This window comes from Felis catus, chromosome D3 (genome assembly GCF_018350175.1).
Source record: "Felis catus isolate Fca126 chromosome D3, F.catus_Fca126_mat1.0, whole genome shotgun sequence".
NCBI lineage: Eukaryota > Metazoa > Chordata > Mammalia > Carnivora > Felidae > Felis > Felis catus.
The window spans coordinates 12,487,381-12,493,590 of record NC_058379.1 but is presented as its reverse complement, the minus strand read 5'-3'; the positions used below and the strand labels follow the sequence as shown (position 1 = coordinate 12,493,590).

The 6,210-nt window shown below is 49.9% G+C and overlaps 1 long non-coding RNA gene across 1 annotated transcript; it reads right to left on the bottom strand.

The window, feature by feature from the left end:
- Nucleotides 1–1,089: 1,089 nt before the first annotated feature.
- Nucleotides 1,090–2,994, bottom strand: LOC123381334. Its single transcript, XR_006588225.1, has 2 exons — nt 2,455–2,994; nt 1,090–1,258 (listed from the first exon to the last, which is right to left on the bottom strand). It is a non-coding gene; the product is annotated as an uncharacterized LOC123381334 (long non-coding RNA).
- Between the last annotated feature and the right edge of the window lie 3,216 nt (nt 2,995–6,210).

Genomic DNA, 6,210 nt, shown 5'->3' with positions numbered 1-6,210 from the left:
ATGATCATCCCAGAACGTCGCCTAACTTTTCCATGCCTTGGTTTCCTCCCGTGTGAGGGTTGGAATGCCACACATCAGTCTGGACCCAACTGTTGATGGAGCCAAGGCTGATCTCCTACCGAACACAAGCCCCAGGAAGGCAGGTATGTGGGCAGAGTCTTCATGGCTGTGTCCCCAGTGACTTAGGAAACTGCCTAGCTCGCTATTTATTTGCTGAATAAAAAAATGACATATGTATACAGTGTATGATGGCCCTTAGAAAATGGCGGCCCCCTTCTTTCTTTTCTTCTTTGCTCTTCCTCCCCTGCTCTGTTCCGTTCCCCCTATTTTTCACCCTTCTCCTCCAGTATCTGCTCTTGGGTTTGGGAAGAAGAAACCAGAAAGCAGCTCTCACTACTGGGTTTCTGATTTGCTGTTGGCTTGTCCAGCCTATGTATCATCACGTTTCTTTCTTTCTGTAAGATCAGGGGACCATGACTTCTGGGGAGAACTGGTTAAACTCAGCAGTAGAAACCAGTGCTATGGGGGGCGGCCCAGTTCAGTTCTTCCTTTGAAAGGATATTTATATTTTGGGAGGTGGTTGCTGAGTGTGACAGTTGTTCCTTGGTTCAGATGTTATTTGCCTCAACTCATGGAAAATGAGAAGTGACCTGAGAATCGAGAGGGTGAGCAGGCTAGACTTTCCTTTTGCTGCTTCTCAAGATGGGACACATAGAACTTCATTTATCCACCCATATGCATCCATTCATCCCTGCGTCCATCTGTCCATCCACTTATCCATCTACTGTACCGTCCGTCTATCCATCCATCCATCCATCCACCCACTCATTCCTCATTCACTCACTCCCTCACTCACTCCCTTGCTAGTTCATCCATTTTTCCATTTAAGGGACATTTGTGGCGCATCTGCTCTATAATCGGCTTCGTGCTATGACCTAGACCACCCCACAGTGATGAAAATGAATATAGGTTCTTCCCCAAAGGAGCTTACCGTTTAGCGCAGGGAATTCACAGGCTCTCGCGGAGTAGAAAATTCGGCGCTAAAAAGATGGCAAAGCTTTCTGGCACGTGATTTTACTCAATAGTAAGTAGGGGAAATACTGTTTTTATTGTAAAGGAGATTGACTATAAAGTAGAATTCAGAGGTCACTAGAACTTCCAAGATAAAGTGCAGGACTTCGAAGGTCTTTCCTCTTGAATAGGCCTCTTGGGGCTACTTCTCAAACCAGAAGGGTCTTCTCTGCATTTGGGGACATTTCTGGGGAGAATTTTTTTTTTAATTTTTTTTTTAACGTTTATTTATTTTTGAGACAGAGAGAGACAGAGCATGGATGGGGGAGGGGCAGAGAGAGAGGGAGACACAGAATCGGAAACAGGCTCCAGGCTCTGAGCCATCAGCCCAGAGCCCGACGCGGGGCTCGAACTCACGGAGCGCGAGATCGTGACCTGGCTGAAGTCGGACGCTTAACCGACTGCGCCACCCAGGCGCCCCTGGGGAGAATTTTAAAAGCACTATCAGGAAAGGGGTGGCAATGAGCTTTTGAAGACAATGGGGGTGAAACTCCCTCACTGGATATTAATCAACAAATACTGATTGTGTCCCTTCTACGTGCAGAGGTCTCTGCCGGGCATTGTGATGTGGGGAGAACGGCAGGCATACGTGAGCATCTCAGCTCATGCTTCCTCCTCAGAACTGTCCCTCCCTCCCACCCTTTCTGAAGCAGTAAACTGAGGCAGGCATGCCTGCGTTAGGGGCCCTGTGACCCTTATCTGATTCGTCCAAGTGTAGTCCAGAGGCACAGTCAACCCAGTGCTTCACGTTGGAGAGTTGATCCAAGAAGCATGAGTCTAAGGGGGAAGGGACAGTCTGGTCCCCAGGGTTGGGACCAGAGCCCCTGATTGCAGAAGGAGCTGCTCGAGTCTTTAAACACAGCTGGTGGTCAGAGGGAGAGAACCCAAGGTAGCATACAGCAGAGATGGGCTGTATGTGTCCCTAGAGAGAGGGGCTGGGGACCCGTGGGGCTGGGCTTTACTTCTTCAAGTCGACTTTGTTGAGATTCTCCTGACTTTCATAATCCCCTTTTGTGTTAGCTAACTTGTCTGGGTATCTACTTCTTAGCATCCTCATGAAATATAGGAAAAGTGATCAAAAAAAAAAAATTCTAGGAACACGATTCCTGCCCTCGATGAGCTGACTAGCTAAACAAAATGATGCCAGTAATCGCAACAGCAATGACTAGCACGCTCTGAACTCATGCTATATAGACCACGTCCCTTGCAGGATCACAGCTGAGCCTCACAGCCCTCTGTAGTACCCAGGGTTGTCACTGCCATCGGATTAATTAGGGACCCGGACTTACGGAGACCCGGCTACTCCCCTGCAGCCCACACCATTAGCCACCGATGGAGTCCGGTGTGGATGTGGGCAGTCTGTCCCGGAGCCCTCTCTCTTACCCGATATGCTTTGCTGACCACGTGGAGAAAGAAGGGAGGCGGGACCAGAGAGGATGAGGTGAGCGGCCGATGAATGAGAGGCCCTCTAGTTAATCAGAGGAGAGGAAATGTGACCGTGGGCTGCTGTCTGGCGATGAGCAGAGAAGGACCCGGAAAGTAAGTTTCGGGGCTCGGGGAGGGCCGCATCTGTGAAGGCACACTCAGTCATTTCACAATCAGTGAGGTGGATTTAGGACGCTGATCGATAGAGAGCCCTGAAACTGACACGGTCTTTAAGGGAGACGTTTTGGCCGCAGGCATCAGGACCCCTAAAAAGGCCCACGGTGTTCAGCAAGCCACGTTGGCGGATGTTTCACAAAGTCATCTGCGGGCACTCAAAGCTGCAGGTGCAGAAGACCACCACCGAAGCCATATCTATAATGGCAAAGGATTGGCAACACCCTAACGTCCAGCGTGGGGGACTCATCAAAGTAGGTAACAACCACATAGCGACGGGGCGTCGTTGCCTTTCGGCTCCGATTCCATCCTTCTAGGCTTGGCTTTGTGATGCGGAGGCTGGGAGTCTGTGAAACGTTCCACCGGCAGGTGGCTCGTAGAGATGATGGAAGGCGGGAGGAGGGAGGAACTCGTTCCTTCCTGGTTGCCTCCTGTCCCTATCAGATCACCCCGGCCGCAGTGACTCATTTCAACGTTTTAATTATTTTTGAGACAGGGAGAGACAGAGCATGAACGGGGGAGGGTCAGAGAGAGAGAGGGAGACACAGAATCCGAAGCAGGCTCCAGGCTCTGAGCCGTCAGCACAGAGCCCGACGCGGGGCTCGAACTCATGGATTGTGAGATCATGACCTGAGCCGAAGTCGGACGCTTAACCGACTGAGCCACCCAGGCGCCCCCGCAGTGACTCATTTCAGCAGCAGCCTGTGGATCCGCTTTGCAACTTTTCTACCCTGTCGGAGCCAGGCTCTCTCTGCGCTCCCTCAAAGGTGCCCGTGCCAGCCGGGCGGTACCTGTCCTCTGGGGTCTGGGTCTGGGCTCTGCTGGGACTTCCCAACTGAGCTGAGTGATCTCAATCTCTTCCCTTCATCTTCCCAGTCTTTCCACAGTTACCATCATGCGATGCCTCACCACGCTCTGTCTTCTCTCTTTACCGTCGCTGGTCACCACTTAGCATGACCCTCATCCTGCAAGACGGCGAGTGAAATGGGCTGCCTGGGTGGCTCCATCGACTAATCGTCCGACTGCAGCTCAGGGCATAATCTCGCAGTTCGTGGGTTTGAGCCCCGCGTCGGGCTCTGTGCTGATGGCTCAGAGCCTGGAGCCTGCTTTGGATTCTTTGTCTCCCTCTCTCTTTGCCCCTCCCCCGGTCATACTCTGTCTCTCTTTCAAAAATAAATAAACATTAGAAAAAATTTTTTTAAAAAGATGGCTTGTGAAGCAATTTTGAAGTGATAGCCAATGAGCTAATTACCCCCCCAGAGCGAGGGCAAACAACACAATGCATAATATACCTCAATTAGATTATCTCTGTTAAAATAACCCGTAGGCTTTCTGTCTCCAGCCTGGACCCTGACCAGCAATGTGAAAGATAAATAACATGTGACCTTGTTTACTTTCTACTCTGAAATGGGTAAAAAGCGGGAAGTAAAACCATAAGAACGATATGACCAGAACCTTATCTTCTTTTCCTCAGCCACTTTTTTTATATATAGATAAAGTCGCCTTTTTCACTAAAAATTAAAAAAAAAATGGGGCACCTGGGTGGCTCAGTCGCTTAAGTGTCCGACTGTGACTCAGGTCATGATGTCACTGTTGGTGAGTTCTAGCCCCGTATCAGGCTCCGTGCTGGAGCCTGCTTCGGATTCTGTGTCTCCCTCTTTCTGTGCCCCTCCCCTGCTTGCTCTCTGTTTCTCTCTCTCTCAAAAGTAAATAGACATTTAAAAATACATAAAAATAAAAATTTACAAAAATTATTGACATATAGCATTATATATGCATCATAGAGCAATGTATAGAATATTGGCATATAGCATTATATTGGTTTCAGGTATACAACATAGTGATTCATCTATTGATATCTATCGATACATAGATATCGATATCGCTATATCAATATGTAGACATCGATAGATATCAATAGATGAATCACTATGTTGTATACCTGAAACAATATAATAGATAGATATCTATCGACATTGATGTATAGATACATAAAGAGTGAAATAATTCTCTTTTTTTAAAAAAAATTTTTTAACATTTCTTCTTGAGAGACAGAGAGAGAGAGAGAGAGCGTGAGTGGAGGAGGGGGCAGAGAGAGAAGGAGACACAGAGCCTGAAGCAGGCTCCAGGCTCTGAGCTGTCAGCACAGAGCCGGATGCGGGGCTCGAACCCACGAACCGTGAGATCATGACCGGAACTGAAGTCGGACACTTATCCAACGGAGCCACCCAGGCGCCCCGAAATAATTCTCAATAAGCCTAATTACCATCCATTACTGCACATGGTTACAGTTTTTTTTTTTTTTCTTGTGATGAGAACTTTCAAGATCTCCTTTCCTCCTTTAGCAACTTTCAAATGGACTCTGAAGTATTCACTGTAGTCTCCATGCCGTGCATTACATCCCGGGGACTTACTAATTTTATAACTGGAAGTTTCTACTTCGGAGGGCGCCCCTCCACCACCGCTGATAACCCCCAGTCCGTTCTCTGTGTTCAAGAGGACCTTTTTTTTTTTTTTCAAGCATAGAGAAAAAAGAATGAAAACACATGTCAAAAGTAGTGTGACCAGTGGAAGCCTCCGATGGCTGGCACGCAGCCCCAAGGCATGGAAACCCCCTAAGGTCACACTTGGCTCGGTCCTTCCCCTGCCGCGTCTGGCTTGGGACGCTTGGGAATTTTTCCTACTGTGTTCCTCCCCTGCCTGCCCTGTTTAGAGGCTCGGTGGGGTCCCGGGCGCGGTCCACGCCATCAGCGAGCATGGGAAGACCCTCTTTGATGTGGGCACGGTCAGGGAAGGAACCACTTCTGCAGGACAGCCTGGCAGATCTCGGGTCCCATTTCCATGGCAACGAAGTGGCAAAGGCTGAATGTCTGATTTTGTTTGGGGCTGTGGTGGCCGCTAATTACAGGCAGCTCTCTGTGTCCCTTTGCTCTCCCTTAGAAAGGTCTCTATTTATTTGTTGGCAAGGTTTATTTACCTCCCCCCCCCGCCCCCTTTTTGGATTTTATTCTCTCTCCTCTTCATTCACTTCACCCTTTAGAAAAAAAAAAAATCTCTGTTGTAGCTGGGGGGGGGGGGCGGTATTTGCTTTCCTGGTTGTTATGGAGATGAAAAGCCAGATTACAGAGCGGGGGCTCCGGAGAGGAAGAATGATCAGCGGGACCCAAGGTAGCCCTTGGCCCGGCTGGATAGGGGTGCGAAGCAGAAGAGGCAGCCCCCGAGGAGGTGGGTCAGGCCGGAGGCTCAGGAGCGGATTCCTGAGAAGACTCACGAGATGGCCAGGGGCCTCTCTGTTTGCAATCGTCTTGTCTTCATCGCACGTTTCGAGTTGCTGGGCGATCCGGCTTCCTTCTTTCCGAAAGCGCGATCCGCAAACTTTTCTGCTTAGGAGGCTGACCCAGCCTTCGGGGCTTTGGTGAATACCTCGGGGGGAAAACCCTTGCTGCCTTGCCCGGGGACCCTCTGCGGGAACCCCTCGGGGGGCTGACGGGCGGTGACGGCAGGACGAGGTCTCAGGCTAGCCCTGCCCTGCCCAAGATG